This window comes from Adiantum capillus-veneris, chromosome 5 (genome assembly GCF_014529385.1).
Source record: "Adiantum capillus-veneris isolate H3 chromosome 5, ASM1452938v2, whole genome shotgun sequence".
Classification (NCBI taxonomy): Eukaryota; Viridiplantae; Streptophyta; class Polypodiopsida; order Polypodiales; family Pteridaceae; genus Adiantum; species Adiantum capillus-veneris.
The window spans coordinates 59,372,026-59,391,960 of record NC_140935.1 but is presented as its reverse complement, the minus strand read 5'-3'; the positions used below and the strand labels follow the sequence as shown (position 1 = coordinate 59,391,960).

At 44.5% G+C, this 19,935-nt stretch overlaps 1 protein-coding gene across 1 annotated transcript in view; it reads right to left on the bottom strand.

The window, feature by feature from the left end:
- ATAN11 (Transducin/WD40 repeat-like superfamily protein) overlaps positions 1–19,667 on the bottom strand; it is a 92,227-nt gene extending 72,560 nt beyond the window's left edge. Inside the window, exons 1-2 of the mRNA XM_086512265.1 lie at positions 19,511–19,667; positions 19,285–19,409 (exon numbers count right to left, since the gene is read on the bottom strand). The gene's annotated coding sequence lies outside the window, so the exon portion shown is untranslated. The remainder of the gene's footprint in view (positions 1–19,284; positions 19,410–19,510) is intronic.
- Between the last annotated feature and the right edge of the window lie 268 nt (positions 19,668–19,935).

Here is a 19,935-nt window from a genome sequence, read left to right as displayed (position 1 = left end):
CTGTGAACGCCCAAAAGCAGCAATCTGCATCCACAATTGTTGGAGATGGGTGTCGCCCTCGAAAATACAAGCAGTCGTCGACTAAGCCATATTTTCGAGAGGAGAGAGTCTCCCATGGAGATCAAAGTATGTAGTCCACTGGTGTAGCCAGTTATTTACGGCCAGTTCCGTACACTGCTACTCTTCACCTGAGAAATTTGTAGTTTTGTACGGAATTGTGGCAGTCGGACCACCCTGTGAACGCCCAAAAGCAGCAATCTGCATCCACAATTGTTGGAGATGGGTGTCGCCCTCGAAAATACACGCAGTCGTCGACTAAGCCATATTTTCGAGAGGAGAGAGTCGAGAGCTGAGCCCCTGTACGACCCCTTCGAGAGAGGCCAAGCGAAGGTTCGTCTGAACATTTGCGTTTTCCAAAGCGGTAACACGCTGGTCGAAACTCTGGAAAGTACTTGTAATCCATGTATAGAGAGCATGCGTGAATGGAATTTGGATGTTACCTGGCGCGTCGTCACGCTGCACATCTGAGCTGGAGGAATCCATGGCGAAGTGCGTGAAAAACTGGAAGTTTCACGCGAAACCGAGCCTTTTCTACACTTTTCGGTCGCGAAAAGTTGAAGTGCGAGGAGCTCCACGCGTCGACGTGAGCGTCTGAAGGCGAACAGGTGATGGCGGGAGCGCGGGAGTGCGAGCAGATGAGAGAGAGTAGGCTTTCGAGAGGAGCAAGAGAGCCAAAATTGAGTTCTCTGTAAGCTCTCTGCAAGTCTCTTTAAGTGAGTTTCAATAAATGACAGGTTTCATACCTTTTTTTTAAAAAACCAAAGTGTCATGGGCACCCTTAATAAAAAAGGGTCAATTGATTAATAAAAATGTGGCTTTGAAACTCAACGCAAGGCCAAAATCTGCCAGCGTAAAAAAAATCAGCGAAGGTTGCAAATACTGCCGACGCGTGGAGAGAGGGTGAGCGCTGGTGCAATTGGGAGGCTTGCGAACGCTGGTGCCCCACACGCGACAAGCTTTAAAAAAAAGCTCCACGCTGGTTCCATGCTAGAACCTCACGCTGCCTCCTCCCTCCACCTCAGAAAAAAAACCAACAGCACTGTACTCACAGGAGAGAGGTACTCTCTCTCTCTCTCTCTCTCTCTCTCTCTCTCTCTCTCTCTCTCTTCACTGCAACAATACACAGAGAGGGAGTTTGGTAAAGGATGCTGAATTTTATGCCCAATGAGCAAATTAAACAGCAATGGAGTGATTTTCATCGAAAACGACATGAAAAAATCAGCAAATCTTGTATTCTACTCCAATAAAACACAAGAAGTCAGCAAAATTGCTGATTTTAAACACTCCCGCCGATTAAAGACACTGATTCTTATCCAAAATCAGTAAAGTAAGCATTAAATTTCACCTGTACACGTGCTCATGAGAAGAAAATAATTAATTAAGCAGTTAATTACTAAAAATTACGCGAACTAGAGGTTCCCCAACTCGAACCGATCCGTAGGTGTGCACAGAGTCCTTCGTGCAGCCAAGCCGGCTCTGATACCATGAAACGAACGCGGAATATGGATCTCCCGGCTACACAGACCGTCTACAGATATGCGTCGGACAAACCACCCCACCATAGCCACCATCCGGCAGCTCCCTCGTGCTCAAGCCAGCGTCCGAGGACGTAGGCATGCACTTGTAAGACAGAGCGCTCAGCGTCCCATACCACCCGGCCTCACCTCCTCGAGGTGACCTCGCGCACTCCTAGCCTCGCGGGCTAACCACTGGTACTCTACCAGTGGGCGTCAATAACTGTAAATGAGGCCTTGGCCTCCCTTTTATAATAATGGCCGGCCACACTGGCCGGGTTCACACCACATTCGCCCGAACACTGGACGCCCATCCCGACGGCATCCGAGCTAGATCCCCTCCTGTGAGCGGGACATAACACTTGGGGTGTCCAAGTTTGTTACAAGAAGAGCGCAAAATTGAAGGAGAAAAGCTAAAATTTCATATTTACAAGTGTGCTTCCCTGAAAAACAGCAAGCTAGAGAGAGAGAGAGAGAGTGAGAGAGAGAGAGAGAGAGAGAGAGAGAGAGAGAGATGGCTTCTTGAGGATGAGGGAATAGTAGGAGAGAGATGGTGATGGTAGTGAAGGAGGTTTCTTGTGCTGATAGGAAGAGGAAAATTAAGCAACTAGGAGATGGTGAAATGAGAGGGAAAGAGGCTTTATTGATAGGGAAGTTGCCACAAGAAGAAAAGTAAAAAGTTGTGACTAGTGTTTAGTAAGAGATAAAGTTGGTGTGACAAGTGTCAGGTGCACATCTAGCCCTATGTGTATGTGGACAAGCTACTTCATGACATGGGTTCAGTTCAGTTAGCGTAAGAAGTGTTCTGGCACCTTTGTGAGTCTGTTCGCAAACCGTGCATGTCCAAACACTTATGTAGATGCATATCCTCTGGTTGCACACAGCATGATCATCAAATTACAGTCAGAACCCATCAGGAGCATTTTTACAATGCATAGACCTAATTTCCCTAATTTAGCCATTTTTCACTTATTGTTAATAAGTGACTTTTGTTGGGAAACTGGGTAGGGCAATTTGGCCAAGTGACTATATAAGAAACCTAGCGCTAGCACTTTCTGGCAGAAGAGGCGGCAGAGTTCCAACAACTAGCAGTGCACCTTCTTAGCAAGAACCGGCAAGAGACTCAGCGTTTTCAGCCACAAGACAACCTGGCGATTTGGTTCTTCCAAGATCAGCCAACGTTTTCCAGATTCCAGTCCTAGCGTTAGCAGATTCCAGAATTTAGGCTTAGCGTTTTTGCAGTTTGCAGACAAGACCACCGTTTTGCACACAGATCCCCTCGCATTTTTGGTTGCAGATCTGCCTCGGCGATTTGCAAATTCTCGACGTCAAATCAGCCATTGCATCAGCGTTTTCAGTTTTCAGCACTTTCCGCACCGAAAGTCCCAAACCTCGCAGATCTCACCTTCCCGCAACAGATCCTCGTCGCAAGGTCAGATCAGAAAGAGTTTGCAAATTCAATCTGGAAAGCGTAGAGAGATGTTTTCAGCGCGCCGTCGTCGCATCGTCGTCATCGACATAGAGTCAGAATTCAGCAGATAAAGATTTGCAGATTTCAGCCATTAGGGTTTTCAAATTTCAGCCTGTCTCGTCGTCGTCGACATCGTCGGCAAGTCCATAGCATTGTAGAGATTTGTGCAATCAAAAATACACCGCTCTCGCCATAGAGAGTGGGGCCTTCGGAGGAGGGTTTGACAACATTCTCGTGTCGTATTCTTCTCTCTCTTCTCTCAGTCTCAGCACCTTCATTCACAGTGTTTGCCACTTTGTTTTGTGATCATTTGCACTCTCTCACTAAAGGAACGGAAGGCTCTCCCTTCCATAAGTGAAAGGAACCTTGAGCACGGTTCGGAGCATTCATCTTGAGCAAAGTTCAACATTCACTTCCGCTACACCTTACATTGGTATCAGAGCTTTGGCAGTGTTTTGTATCACTCAAGAAAAGAACCACAAAAACAAAATTTGCTTGTTGCGGTCGCACGTAACCCAAGTCCTCTTGGGCGTGTCGATTCCTAATCGTGTTTTTGAAGAGTGACAGGAAACCCAAGAAGGAAGGGCTTGTCCAGCCTCCCCTTGTGCCTCTTTTCACTCATTGAGAGCGAACCGTGCACTTAGCGGCTGGCCAATCGACGTGAGGTGGGAAAAAGCAACCTTGGTGTGAGCGCAAGGCCGCAAAGGGGTGCGCCCGCGGGAAAGAGAAGAGCTCGGGTAAGAGAAGATCCTTCTCTAACACAGATTGCAAGCTAAAGAACAACCTCAAGACTCCAGAACCACAAGAACCCAAGACCCACAAGGACCCAAGTTCCTCGTGAACTTAAGAACCCAAGACTTCAATGTATGGTCATCAGCCGAAGCGGAATAGATACTTCGCATGGAAGTGGGGAAGAAGAATTTTCCGCACCACGAGGTTTTTCCGACCCTCCCTCTTCCCCATCTACGCCAAGGATTGCACCAACTCCTATGGAGACTTTCAACAAGATGATGATGGACAGGAGTTAGAACACGAAGCAAGAAAGGCAGAATTTGATCGTGAACACGAAGCAAGAAAAGCAGAAAGAAAGGCAGAATTAGATCATGCACATAACGAAAGAATGGCAGCCATAAAGCGTGAGCACCAAGAAAGAAAAGCAGAAATGGAGCGCAAACACCAAGAAAGAAAAGCAAAATTGTCTTGTGAGCACGAAGAACGACGGTTAGCCTTTAAGCGTGAGCGCGAGCAAGCGCGCTTGGCGGCCGAAGACAGAAGGGTAGCCTTGGAGCGTGAGCGTGAGCGTGAGCGTGAGCAAGCGCGCTTGGCGGCCAAACACAGAGACCAACACATGCAAGAGTTGGTCCTACTTTTTTCTAATGTGCAGGCACAAAGTGCGAAGAATCGGGAGAAGGAGACTCTCTCAGTCTTGTCTTCTCCAAAGCATGACAGACATGATTTGCATGATAATGATAAGCATGATGATTTGCATGATCAAGATGTGATTATTCACAAACATGATGATTTGCATGATCAAGATGTGATTATTCACGAGCATGATGATTTGCAAGATAATGATGTGATTGTTCACAAGGATGATGATTTAGTTGATATACTTTGTCTAGAGAAGCTAACCTCATTGCAGATTCGATCAATCATATTGGCTTACGAGTCGAGGTCCAAAGAACCCCCACAGGAAGTATTGTGTATGCGCATGATTAGTCAACATGCATTGTTGGAGTGTTTCATTCGTGATGGTTTGCTGTATTTTAGTCACCTTCTTTATGTGATCCCTTTTCATAGGCATGATATATTGCACGAGGAACACGATTTACTCATGAATAAGCACGGATATATGCGGATTATTCATGACAAGATGAAATGTTTGTATTCAAATAGTTCACATTCCATGTCTCTTCCTTGGCATGACACAGTTTCTGAAAGAGCACAAGAAGGATTGAGCATCAAGCATCGTCTTTTCCATTGTGATTTGCCACAGTTGATTGATTTAGATCAGAAAGACAAGTTTCGATTCCATTGTTTGCGTGTGTTTGATGAACGGTTTGGCACTCCATCTCTATGTTAATCTACATTGCATGCACACTCTTTAAAGAAGAATAGAATTTTTCGAGTCACTTTACATGGAATGGGTATGTTCATGTTTTTGTGTTGGTAGTGGTTTCACGAATTTTCATCCTCATAGATTCTTGAAGAAGGTAGACGCATGATTATAAACAGAGTTTAAACATTGAAGGAGCCACAGATGACTGTGTCGCTTTCGGGGCAGCCCAAAGAAGCAAGCGTTGCAGACCTTTATGAAGTTCAAGTATCGCATGACCCACGTATCAAAGTGGGCTGGCGAAGAGTCCTTTCCAAGATTCCAGACGCTATTGGCGATCTCCCTCGACGACATACAGTTCGTTACCAGTACCTCACTTTCAAAAGGAGGGGATGTCACGTGCACATGTAACCCTATGTGTATGTGGACAAGCTACTTCATGACATGGGTTCAGTTCAATTAGCTTAGGAAGTGTTCTGGCACCTTTGTGAGTCTCTTCGCAGACCGTGCATGTCCAGACACTTAGAGTAGATGCATATCCTCTAGTTGCACCCAACATGATCATCAGATTACAGTCAGAACCCATCATGAGCATTTTTACATTGCATAAGACCTAATTTTCCTATTTTAGCCATTTTTCACTTATTATCAATAAGTGACTTGTTGGGAAACTGGGTAGGGCAATTTGGCCAAGTGACTATATAAGAAACCTAGCGCTAGCACTTTCTGGCAGAAGAGGCAGCAGAGTTCAAGCACCTAGCAGTGCACCTTCTCAGCAAAAACCGGCAGGAGACTCGGCGTTTTCAGCCACAAGACAACCTAGCGTTTTGGTTCTTCCCAGATCAACCAGCGTTTTCCACATTCCAGCGCGTTAGCAATTTGCAAAATCGGCCCTAGCGTTAGCAAATTCCAAAATTCAGGCTTAGCATTTTTGCAATTTGCAGACAGGACCACATTTTTGCACACAGATCTTCTGGCGTTTTTGGTTGCAAATCAGCCTCGGCGATTTGCAGATTCCCGGCGTCAGATCAGCCATTACATCAGCGTTTTCAGATTTCAGCGCTTAGACTCCGCACCGCAAGTCCAAAACCTCGTAGATCTCACCTCCCTGCATCAGATCCTCGCCGCACAGTCAAATCAGAAAGAGTTTGCAGATTCAGCCCCAAAACGCAGATATCAGCATCTGCGTTTTCAACGCGTCGTCGTCGCATCGTCTTCATCGACATAGAGTCAAAATTCAGCAGATAAAGATTTGCAGATTTCAACCATTAGCATTTTCAAATTTCAGCCTGTCTCGTCGTCGTCCTCATCGTTGTCAACATCGTCAACAAGTCCATAGCATTGTAGAAATTTGTGCAAACAATAACAGACCGCTCTCGCCATAGAGAGGGTTTGGCAACATTCTGGTGTCGTATACTTCTCTCTCTTCTCTCAGTCTCAGCACCTTCATTCACAGTGTTTGCCACTTTGTTTTGTGATCATTTGCACTCTCGCACTAAAGGGACGGAAGGCTCTCCTTTCCATAAGTAAAAGGAACCTTGAGCACAATTCAGAGCACTCATCTTGAGAAAAGTTCAACATTCACTTCCGCTGCACCTTACAACAAGTGTCCACACTTGTCTCTTCCTTTAAAAGCTTTTTGACAAGTATCCACACACTTCTCTTCCTATGAAAGCATTTTTGACAAGTGTCATCTTTTGGAAAGTTCGTAACAAGTGTCCCACCACGTGTCCTATTGGACTTTCCTTCTAAAAATCTCCCCCCTAGAATCTTCTAGAAGCTTCCATCTTGGAACTGCTAAAAACACATCAATATGGGTATCAAACGAGAGCTCTTTTCAAGTACAATACAGTATTTGCTTCAAACATGGATGAGGAGATAAAAGCATTCAATACATTCAGCCTGTCACAAACGGGAGCGCATAGCAATATAAAATATACTCGGATAAATAAAATTTATCACTTAATATTGAAGCCAGAGGATATAGAGAGAAATAGATAGAGAGAGAGAGAGATAAAGTGAGAAGATCGACACAGTACTGGGGACCAGAAGATGTGTTGGTCCCCCCCCGTAATAGTATCTTTATTACTGAGGAGAAGTCTATACAAGCACTTGAACCGAACGTATTACCATGTTCGTTCTAGAATAAGACTTGATGGTTCCCGGAAGCCTCAGCTTCCGATTCCTAGGGCAAAACCCTATTCCAAAGAACTTCCGTTCCTTGTTCCAATTCCTCGAGAATCAAGGTTCTCGCCTCTGGATCTCACCTTCCAGACTCAGGGCATGACATCCCTGCAACTCTCTTTTAGAACTCTATTTCCAGAGTCCTCTTCCCGCAGAACAACTCTGCTTTCCCGGACACGAAGTCCTTACTTGGGAATCCCAACTTCCGGATCACAACTTGAGAGAATACTTCTCTCCGATCCATGGATCTACTTCCCAAACTCACGTACGAAACCCTTGGGCTGATCTGGCTCTAGTTCCTCGGAGCGCTTTTCTCCTGCAGAGGCTCATACCTTCCTCTGCTCCTACTCCCTCACTAAGAGGAAGTACACCTGCAAACAAATACTCAGAGTTCATAACATGAAAATCGTTACCTTCAAAGTCTCGATGCTCGAAACGCAACTCCGTTCTCGAAAAGCAATTCCCCGGAAGAAATCTCTCCATAGAAAATCCTCTCTTCCAATCCTACACACAAAAGAGGTGTGTTCTCGGGTTCCTTCTCGTAAATCAGCCTGTCTACGACGTTTATGGGCTGAAAACAGAGAAAAACAGCAACTTGTCGCGATGGAAACACGCTTCGTAGGCACTTCTTCGCGAGGGAACTCGCGCGCTGGGTCTTGACGACATCTGGTACACTTAGGGCAGCCATGGGCATCACCTGCAACGTCTTCTTTACGGCTGAAATTTGCAGCAACATCTCCTCCTTGCAAAGATTGGTCCTCCTCTCTGAGTAAGGGCATGTGATGCTTTTATAGCTCCTAGCTACGGGCACGAATAGCTGCTCGCAGAGAGATCGCGGCCGTTTTTTTTTCTTTTTCTTTTTTCAAAAAAAAACTCTTTTTTTTTTTCGCTGCTGTGCCAGAAAAAGAGAGAGAGAAAACGCTAGCTGATCTATTGCCTTATTTATCAAATGGCTGCCCACTTATTAAATGGGCAGCCGGCGTATTTTAAAAATAGTCAGAACCTGCCCAAAAACTCAATAAAACCTTACAAGTTAAAAACAATGCTTTCACAGCACTTCCCAGGCGTCCCTGGATGCAATCACACGCACAATTGCAATGCAAACATAAACTTCCTCGCGGGAAAGGCATCTGCTTTCCCGAAAAGCAATCCCGCTTTCTCAGAAAGCATCTGTTTTTCCTCATAGTTTCCTCTGAACCCATCTTCATTCAAGTGCTTGCTTTTCCTTGTGCACAATTCTAACACAGTTCGGAATTTCCTCCCAACTATGGATATTCCCTTTCCGATGCACCCGTCACCCACCTTGTGACGCATCAGGAATACCCATCACCTAGTCCTTTCCTACCAAACTTACGGTACAATCTCCTTCAGGATGCTCTATGTCACCCATCCTATGACGCATCAGAGATGTCCGTTCCCGGACGGTCGGATACTTCTTTCCGATGCTCCCTGTCACCCATCCGATGTGACGCATCAGAAGTACCCGTTCCTGGTGGCCTTACAGATATTCCCGTTCTCAGTGCTCCCGTCATTACTTTGAATGACGCACTAGGAATACTCTGTACTCGGATGTCTCCAGTGAGAAAAACCCTCTCACTTAAAATTCCAATAATTCATTTAGAATTAGTTTCTTGGTGTTCCAAGCGAGAAAACCCTCTCACTTATAAATCCAATAATTCATTTAGAATTATTTGTCTGTCAAATAAAGCCAATTTAGCAACACAGCCCACATATGCATAATGAGCAGTCTTCATGATCATGCCATCTTATTGATCTAGCGGATCTAACCAACACTCCAAGGCATCAACCCTTTCTATGTGCAAGTATGATCCCGATATGCACGAGCTACAAGTCACAAACGCCCTGTTGAGTTATCCAGGTGCGAGTGTGCACTATTTATGTTCTAACCCACTGCGTGGGTCCACCATAACCTCTGACTACTCATTGGTGAGGTGCAGTATTCTAGCTATCTTGTTTTACAAAAGCAAAATACACTTGTGAAATTTTAAGACTAATAGAAAGAGGATACAAGTTCGTTTCTATTGGGATGTGATAAAAGCATTGGGGTCTTCTTGGCATTTTTGCCCATCGCTATCGCTGCCCCTTTCTCAGCGGACTGCACCCCCTCTGTGGCTAGCGTTTTAGAACGCCCCCTCCCCAAGCGCCCAACAGGGCAACACGATGGCAACCAACTCCCCCCCATCGCTAACGTTATAGAACGCTCCCTATTGAACTCCATGGCGGGGACGGCATTTTTTCCCCCCCTTGCAAGGAGCGATTTAGAACACTGCGTCTTCTACCTCCCTCACTACTGACCACGTTTCAAAACGCCTTCCTTTTTTCTCCTCGTCGTTCCCCCATTGCTTGCTTCGAGCGTTTTCAAAATGCTACAGAGTTGTTGTTGATTTATCTGATAGGAAAATAATTCTAAATGAATGATTGGATTTATAAGTGAGAGGGTTTTCTGAGTACCAGGAACGGGAAAACGGAACGGGAATGCGGAAAATGCTATTCCCTGTTACGGGTACTCACGTTTGAAACACGGAACGGGAACTTGGAATGGGAACGGGGAACGGAGACCTGAAAACGGCCATTCCCTGTTACTATGGTTTTCTCACTTGGAACACCAGGAAAAAATAATTCTAAATGAATTATTGGAATTTTAAGTGAGGGTTTTTCTCACTGGAGACATCCGAGTACAGAGTATTCCTAGTGCGTCATTCAACATAATGACAGAAGCACTGAGAACGGGAATATCTGTAAGGCCACCAAGAACGGGTACTTCTGATGTGTCACGTCAGATGGATGACAGGGAGCATCGGAAAGAAGTATCCGGCCATCCAAGAACGGATATCTCTGATGCGTCATAGGATGGGTGACATAGAGCATCCTGAAGGAGATTGTACCGTAAGTTCGGTAGGAAAGGACTAGGTGATGAGTATTCCTGATGCGTCACGAGGTGGGTGACGAGTGCATCGGAAAGTGAATATCCATAGTCAAGAGGAAATTCCGAACTGTGTTAGAATTGTGCACAAGGAAAAGCAAGCACTTGAATGACGATGGGTTCAGAGGAAACTTTGAGGAAAAACAGATGCTTTTGGGAAAGCGGGATTGCTTTTCGGAAAAACAGATGCTTTCCCGCGAGGAAATCTATGTCTGCATTGCAACTATTCATGTGATTGCATCCAGGGACGCCTGGGAAGTGCTGTGAAAGCATTGTTTTCAACTTATAAGGTTTTATTGAGTTTTTGGGCAGATTCAGACTATTTCTAAAAATACGCTGGCCACCCACTTAATAAGTGGGCAGCCATATGATAAATAAGGCAACAGATCAGCCAGCGTTCTCTCTCTCTCTCTTTTTCTAGCAAAACAGCGGGGGGAAAAAAAAAACCGCCGCGATCTCTACACGAGCAGCTATTTGTGCCGTGGCCAAGAGCTATAAAAGCATCATATGCCCTCACTCAAAGGAGGAGATTAGTTTTGCAGAAAGATGTTGTTGTTGCAGATTTCATCCGCAAAGAAGACGTTGCCGGTAATGCCCATGGCTGCCCCAAGTGTATCAGATGTCACCAAGACCCAGTGCGCGAGTTCCCTCGTGAAGAAGTGCCTACGGAGTGTGTTTCCATCGCAACAAGCTGCTGTTTTTCTCCGTTTTCAGCCCATAAATGTCGGTAGACGAGGCTGATTTACGAGAAGGAACCCGAAAACACACCTCTTTTGTGTGTAGGATTGGAAGAGAGCATTTTCTATGTAGAAATCTCTTCCAAGGAAATGCTTTTTGAGAACCGAGTTGTGTTTCGAGCGTAGAGACACTCGAAACTTTGAAGGTAACGATTTTTATGTTATGATCTCTAAGTATTTGTCGCATGTGTACTTCCTCTTAGTGAGGGAGTAGGAGCAAAGGAAGGCATGAGCCTCTGCAGGAGAAAAGCGCTCTAAGGAACTAGAGCCAGATCAGCCCAAGGGTTTCGTACCCAAGTTTGAGAAGTAGATCCACGGATCGGAGAGAGGTAGTCTCTCAAGTTGTGGTCCGGATCGGGATTCCCAAGTAAGGACTTCGTGTCCAGGAAAGCAGAGTTGTTATTTCTGAAAAGAGAGTTGCAGGGGTGTCATGCTGTCACGTGACACATCCCAACCCTATGTGTCCGTGGACAAGAGGGTTCAGTCAGTCCGATCAAGTTAGATTAGCAGTGATTTGGCACTTTTGTGAGTCTATTCGTAGATCGTGCATGCCCAGTCACTTAGCATAGATGCATATCCTGAGTTGCACGCAGCATGATCATCGGAATTCCCATCAAAATCCATTAGCATCAGTTAGGGGAATTTTCCATTGCATTTAGCCTATTTTCCTATTTTTTGGGTTTTTCACTTACTATTTTTAAGTGACTTTCCTACAAAAGTAGGTAGGGCAATTTTGCTAAGTTAATATATAAGCAAACCAAAGTTCACACTTTCTGGCAGAGGAGCAGAGAGCACAACAGGCTTCCCCAAGCAGCAGGTGTTCTCTCCCTCTCAGCAAGAACCTCCCCATCCCCTTGGCGAGGCCAAACCATCAAGCATAGCGTTTTCAGCATAGAGCATCTTTTCCTCGCCGGTGTTTACCAAATTGCCATCGCCATTCCTTGTGCTACCTAGCGTTTTCACCCATTGCAAGGGATCGCCAGCAAGAGGAAGGACCAGCGTTTTTTCACCTTGTTCACGCCAACGTTTTTGCAAGATACTAACGCCAGCAACACTCAGCTTTTTGCAGCGTTTTGGGGACCAGCCTTGGCAGCGTTTTCAGCCAGTGTATCAACACCCAAAACGCAGCTTCATCAAGCCCAAAGGAGGAGGTTTTTACACAACGTTTTTACCTCAGTATTTCAGCCAACAAGCAAGACCGATTCAGCCATTTACAGCAGAGAAAAACACAGCCAATTCAGCCCCGAAGTGGCACAGGTTTTCAGCTTTTGCCCCTTTGCGGACAGCAGATAAAGAAGCATCTATTTCGGCCCGGAAATCTTCATCGTCTTCACCGACATAGTTCCCGTTGCATTAGTCCATTGCATTAGCATTGTACGCATTTGTGCAATCAAGTAGACCACTCTCGCCAACCACAGTGGGGCCTTCGGAGGAGGGTTTTACAACCTCTCGGTGTCGTATCTCTTCTCTCTCCTTCTCTCAGTCTCATTCACTTGCACGCACAATCCACTCACTTGTTCGTGATCATAGCACTCTCCACAAGACGGAAAGCTCTCTCTTTCCCCAAGAACTAAAAGGAACCTTGACCAATGAAGATCACTAATCTTGAGAAAATACAACATTCATTCCGCTGAACCTTACACATGCCCTGAATCTGGAAGGTGAGATCTAGAGGCAAGAACCTTGGTTCTTGAGGATTTGGAATAAGGAACGGAAGTTCCTTGGAATAGGGCTTTGCACTAGGAATAGAAAGCCGAGGCTTCCGGGAACCATCAAGTCTTATTCTAGAACGAACGTGGTAATATGTTCGGTTCAAGTGCTTGTATAGACTTCTCCTCAGTAATAAAGATACTATTACGGGGGGGGAGGGGGGGAGACCAGCCCATCTTTTAGTCCCCAGTATTGTGTCGATCTTCTCACTCTCTATCTATTTCTCTCTATATCCTCTAGCTTCAGTAATAAGTGATAAATCCTATTTATCCGAATGTATTGTATATTGCTATGCGCTCCCGATTGTGATAGTGGTATCAAAGCATGGTCTCCTCTCTTTCTCTGTAAAGAAGGACGACTCTGGGAAGATACGGGAAGAAGCCATGACAAGCCAAGAGAGAATTAAGCAGGCGGAACCCTAAGTCCTGCAAGGAAAAGCTTGCAGAGTTGGAAAAAAAATTCTCTTTGCAAGGAGTCAACACACGACTTGGGATTCTCCGAGAAGGCGACAAGAGCATGACGTTCAAGAACCTAGAGAATGCAAGGAGCGGAATGCTCGAGATACTTTGAAACCTAGAAAATATTCATGAACATCAATCCAGAACCATAGCCAAGAAATCCCGTCATTCCAGGAAGGATATGAAGAAGGTCTTTAGACCTCATAACACTACGGTCAAGTTTCATACTTTTGACGGAAGGGAAGATGTTCCCAAAGCTACCGCTTTCATTCGACAGTTTGAAGTTGCCTTTGCAAACGACAATTTCTGAGAAGCATCGAAGGTGAGACATGTGACCAAACACCTCAAGGGGATTGCAAGTACTTGGTGGTATACCAAAGCTCTGCAAGGAACTTACAACAGGACTTGGATTCAATTCAAGGCTGAATTTTCCGACAAATTTTTTTTCCTCTACACTTTGAGGAAAGCATTCAAGAAGATTGGGATCAGTTTGCCCAATGGGAACACGAGCAAGTCAAAGCAAGTAGTGGTTCACTCTTGCCAAGGTAGCTCTATTCTTGATCCTCTCTGAGGAAGGAAAGTTGAACAAATTTAACGAAGGACTTTTGCCCGAATTTTGTAAACGCATACTTTGCAACAGACGGTGGAGTCAGCAATAAAAGTTGAAAGTGTATACCTTAGTGTACATAGAATACAATCCCCACAGTAGGACGAGAACCATTGAGCAGAGAAACAACGAATCTCCTCGAAGGATACATTGCTATCCGGAGAAAGTTTGGAGTAAGGGAGTTCAATCTAACTCTTGAGTTCAATCTAACTCTTGAGTTCTTGAATAGAAGACGCTCAAACTTTAAGTGAGAGGGAAAATCTTTGATCAAAGTTACATCTTTTGAGGAAATCATGAAGTGCATGGTGCTTGTTTGCTCTGTTGTACGACGTATGGTTATGTCTGACCAAGACTACTCACTCGCGAGTGTTTATGAGAGTAGGATCAATTTGAAACATTGTTTTCTGAGATGAATTGGTTTGCTCAACTAGCCGGAAGGTCAACTATTGATTTGGTATCCTGTAGTCCTCCAACAAATTACTTGCTATTGCGGGTAGGACGGCAGAAAGGAACCTTTCCGAAATTTCAAGCAGAGTAAAAGCTTTGGCTAAGCTTGAAGCCTAAACCAATTAATGGAAGCTATGGTGGTGCTTTTCGCACAAGTGAATGAACACTCTCTTTACGACGGCAAGAACCAGCGACGATCACGGCTTGTGCTCGACGAATCCAAGGATTGAAATCCTAGATTATTTGATGAACGAGTTTTGCTCTAAAATTGAGCCAAGGGATCGTCAAGTTGAGCGTCTTTGCTCTAAGGATATTACGAAGGGAAGGTAATTTCCCAAGTTCACCAAAACTCTAACACAGCTTAAGAATTATGTACACCTTTGGGTACATGGATAACACACGAAGATGCAGACCTATGCCAAGGAACAAGACGGGAGTTTGTTATACTCTCTTGAGCGCCTTTTTGCACACAAGGATAATCCGACACAAGAATCTCTGGTTGAGATGTGTTCGGTAAAAGAAATTTGAGTTTCTCTACCCGAAGCGAAGGCCCAGAATAAGAACTTACCTTGGTAAGATAGCACACTTTGTCTGCCGCAGGAAGATTCACATGAGCTTAATGCTCGACATGCCCTATGTGGGAGGACACAAGAGGTTTAATATCCTCAGGACTAATAGCGCAAGGTTATGCGCAAGGACATAGACCTAGATTGATTTCTAGGAGGATTATTCTTCTTGGGATTGAGAAGGTGGAATTGAGTTAATAGATTCTCGAATGAGGAAACTTCCGATCTGTTGGAAAGACGCGAATGACAAGTTCTTACATGGCTCGTAAGTTTGATGATTGGTGAAGGATATCCTCAAGGTACTAGAGGAAGGGCATGAACCGAGAAGTATTGAATTATTGAATTTTTGTTTAATTTAAATTTTAAATTCTCTTTTGAGAAAGGACCCGCTCAACTCACCATTGAGCAAGATTTTGAATTTTTTCGGTTTCTCCCCGAGCAGTTCGGTTAGACCTCTACAGTTGAGGACAATTGTTTATAAGTGAGGGACGTTGCTAAATTGGCTTTATCTGATAGGAAAATAATTCTAAATGAATTATTGGATTTATAAGTGAGAGGGTTTTCTCGCTTGGAACATCAGGAAAAAATAATTCTAAATGAATTATTGGAATTTTAAGTGAGGGTTTTTCTCACTAGAGACATCCGAGTACAGAGTATTCCTAGTGCGTCATTCAAAGTAATGATGGGAGCACTAAGAACAGGAATATCTGTAAGGCCACCAAGAACGGATACTTCTGATGCGTCACATCGGATGGGTGACAGGGAGCATCGGAAAGAAGTATTCGACCATCCGGGAACGGACTTCTTTGATGCGTCATAGGATGGTGACATAGAGCATCGTGAAGGAGATTGTACCGTAAGTTCGGTAGGAAAGGACTAGGTGATGGGTATTCCTAATGCGTCACAAGGTGGGTGACGAGTGCATCGGAAAGGGAATATCCATAGTCAAGAGGAAATTCCGAACTGTGTTAGAATTGTGCACAAGGGAAAGCAAGCACTTGAATGAAGATGGGTTCAGAGGAAACTTTGAGGAAAAACATATGCTTTTTGAGAAAGCGGGATTGCTTTTCAAGAAAGAAAATGCTTTCCAGCAAGGAAGTCTATGTCTGCATTGCAACTGTATCAAGAAAGCAGATGCTTTCCCGCGAGGAAGTCTATGTCTGCATTGCAACTATTCATGTGATTGCATCTAGGGACGCCAGGGAAGTGCTGTGAAAGCATTGTTTTTAACTTATAAGGTTTTATTAAGTATTTGGGCAGATTCATACTATTTTTAAAAATATGTTGGCTGCCCACTTATTAGCCACCCACTTAATAAGTGGGCAGCCATATGATAAATAAGGCAACAGAGCAGCCAGCGTTCTCTCTCTCTTTTTTTGGCAGAACAAGCATCACATACCCTCACTCAAAGGAGGAGATCAATTTTGCAAGAAGAAGATGCTGTTGCAGATTTCATCCGCAAAGAAGACGTTGTCGGTGATGCCCATGGCTGCCCCAAGTGTATCAGATGTCGCCAGGACCCAATGCGCGAGTTCCCTCGCGAAGAAGTGCCTACGGAGCGCGTTTCCATCGCAACAAGCTGCTGTTTTTCTCTGTTTTCAGCCCATAAATGTCGTCGACGGGGCTGATTTACGAGAAGGAACCCGAGAACACACCTCTTTTGTGTGTAGGATTGGAAGAGAGCATTTTCTATATAGAAATCTCTTCCGAGGAATTGCTTTTTGAGAACCGAGTTGCGTTTCGAGCGTCGAGACGCTCGAAACTTTGAAGGTAACGATTTTTATGTTATGATCTCTAAGTATTTGTCGCATGTGTACTTCCTCTTAGTGAGGGAGTAGGAGCAGAGGCAGGCATGAGCCTCTGCAGGAGAAAAGCGCTCTGAGGAACTAGAGCCAAATCAGCCCAAGGGTTTCGTACCCAAGTTTGAGAAGTAGATCCACGGATCGGAGAGAGGTAGTCTCTCAAGTTGGGATTCCCAAGTAAGGACTTCGTATCCGAGAAAGCAGAGTTGTTCTACAAAAAGAGGACTCTAGAAACAGAGTTGGAAAAGAGAGTTGCAGGGATGTCATGCCCGGAGTGTGGAAGGTGAGATCTAGAGGCAAGAACCTTGGTTCTTGAGGATTTGGAATAAGGAACGGAAGTTCCTTGCAATAGGGCTTTGCTCTAGGAATAGGAAGCCGAAGCTTCCGGGAACAATCAAGTCTTATTCTAGAACGAACGTGGTAATACGTTCGATTCAAGTGCTTGTTAGACTTCTCCTCAGTAATAAAGATACTATTACGGGGGGAGGGGGGACCAACCCATCTTTTGGTCCTCAGTATTGTATCGATCTTCTCACTCTCTATCTATTTCTCTCTATATCCTCTGGCTTCAATAATAAGTGATAAATCCTATTTATCCGAATGTATTTTATATTGCTATGCGCTCTTGATTGTGAGGTTTACCTGCCTTGGGAGTTGAAGTTCAAAGAGAGGCATCAAAGGAGTTTTTGATCGGCTTTGGGAATTAAGAAGGCGGCTTGTAAGGGCAATAAAAGTGGAGCGGCTTGGGAGATTCTTTTGAGGCCTCTTTGAAGTGCCAAGAAGCGAGACCATTTATTTCAAGATCTAGTACCTGCAACATGTGCCCCCCTTGCTCGAGCGCCAACGACAAACTGAATGGCAATAAATACGCTCGTTGAAATTTGATCATGCAACTCTAGTTCACACAAAAAGGCTTATGGGATATAGTTGACGACTCGAAGCCATGTCCTAACGAGGGATACAAGCAACATGTACACTCGCCTTCAGGATGAGAAGCATCTAAAATCATGTGTTGATTGGGATGCGAGCAATGCGAAAGCAATGTCGGCCACTGCGGAATCTCATACAAAAGAAATTTCTCCAGCCATACAGACTTTGAAGACTGCCAATGATATGTAGTTCACGCTTGTCGCAATGTTTGATTGAGATTCTACGATGCAAGCAATCACCCTTCTAGGACAATTATTTGCCATGAAGTTTCCAACCCGATGATGATCAATGCAATCCTTTCTTACGAAGGCTAAGGTTATTCATGATCAACTAACAGGGGTTTAGGGTTTAGGGTTGGGGGGTATGTCACAAGGTGATGGCATGGCTTATTCCATTGAAGAGAGCCTGTTTTAAGTGCCAAAAAGTAGTTGAAACAAAGCAGATAATAAAAGAATATGATGACAAGGCATCTATATAGACATCCCAAAAATCACACCGCAAATTGCAAAACTTAACAAAAATCCCAATTTTCCAAAACTAGCCAAAAGGATGCCAACTTTTCATATCGGATGCTTTTTGACCTAGGGTCTTTCAATATGAGACTTGGAAGCCCCTATTGGAAGCCCCTTCTGCCATTGCAGTGTTTACAATTGTAGAGAAGATCTCCCCACAATTATACCGCTGTCTGAGCAATATAAAAGAAAAACCAAAAGGAACACCAAGGTTTGAAACCAATGCATTTGGGAGTCAAACTCCGCCACTCCGTGTCTCTCATATACTCTCTCTCTCTCTCTCTCTCTCTCTCTCTCTCTCTCTCTCTCTCTCTCTCTCTCTCTCTCTCTCTCTCCGCATGCGTGCACGTGCACAAAAGAAGTGGGGCTTGGTACCCTTGTGAATTACGTAATCAAAAAATTACATGTTTGAATGCATTACATCAACCCGTAGGCATACAAGGATAACGGATCAAATAGTGAAAAAACCCTTGGGATATTCAATGATTACAAACCATGGGAGAAAAACTACTAGTAAAGCAAAGTTACAAAAGATTGGGTGATACATCAAAAGCTAGGAGCAAGGGAGTGAGGGAAGAAAGTCGCAAAGAGCTAAAGCAAAAGCAAGCCACTCTGACGTTGAGAGGAGGCCGAAAACTCCAGCAAAGAATCTCCAATAACCAACTCCAAATCTCCAAGACCGTATACAACGACGCATCCCAACTAAAGAGACATCACCGCTACAAGACGACTCTGCACCAAAAATCCGAGAGGGAGATAGCCTCTTGCCATCCCTGGCAATGATCAACAGGGCTATGAAATTCTTTGACCTGCAAGCAGAAGCTACTAGTATATGGTGCATATATGAAGGCAAGGCGGAAACTGCCCAGCACACCCACCAAACCTAATCCACCCATCAAGGTGAAAAAACAAAAAAGAACAAGCAATAAGCAAACTAAACATGCAAACATACATGCACACACACCTCAAGCAAGAGCAATCATGAAAAACGCACTCACCCCAAGCACATGCGTATCCACAAGCATGTGGTAACCTCTTAAACAAAGGATGTCCTCATGAATCTGAATGAAACTCCATGTCAGAACCCAAATCATCATATAGACGTTACATGACCAGTTATGTTGCGCAAAACTTTCTAGACAGAGGTTCTATTTGATCGAATGAAAACACCCACATTCTAGAGAGAAATTCTGTCTACTTTCTAGATAGAATTCTACTTTATTGAATGAAAACACCAACTCAAGCACATTGCGGGAAAATTGCTGAAGAGAAAACACACGTATTACCTGTTTATAGGTTTCACACTTGGACAGAACTGATCTCTAGTTGCACGCTGCAAGATTAAGACGGCAAAAGAGATGTAGAGAATTCAATGTCGAACCTGGATCATACTGCTGAAAATTTCATTTTTCTGGAAAAAAAAGTCAATCAGCAAGACTCGAGTGCATTGATACGCAAAATCTCTCTCTCTCTCTCTCTCTCTCTCTCTCTCTCTCTCTCTCAGACGTGCACCTCCGTTTTGGCAAATCCAGACGAGGCGAGAGCTGAAATGGTGACAGCTACGGCGTCATCTTGAAGCAGTCAGAGACAAAGACAGAGTGTCTTTCTTCAAACGATCAACAGGGGAAAATCCGAAAAGATTGATTATAAAGAATGGAAGGATGAAGCTTTATAGTCAATTTAGGGTAGAGCCTCATTTAAATTGGGTGAGGCCATGTGATTGCTGAATGTTTCTTTAATGATAAAATCCTCCATTTTCCGTTAGCTCATGAGATTGTTGGAGTCTCTGCATGACCTTTGAGAGCCTCAACACTAAATCCCATGGGGTCTTTAGTGAAGACCCATGATGGTATCGAGTGCCAAAAGCTAAAATGGGCATAGGGGGCACCAAAAGCCATGCGCCTCCGTGGTTACGCCATCATATTACCATAGCCTAG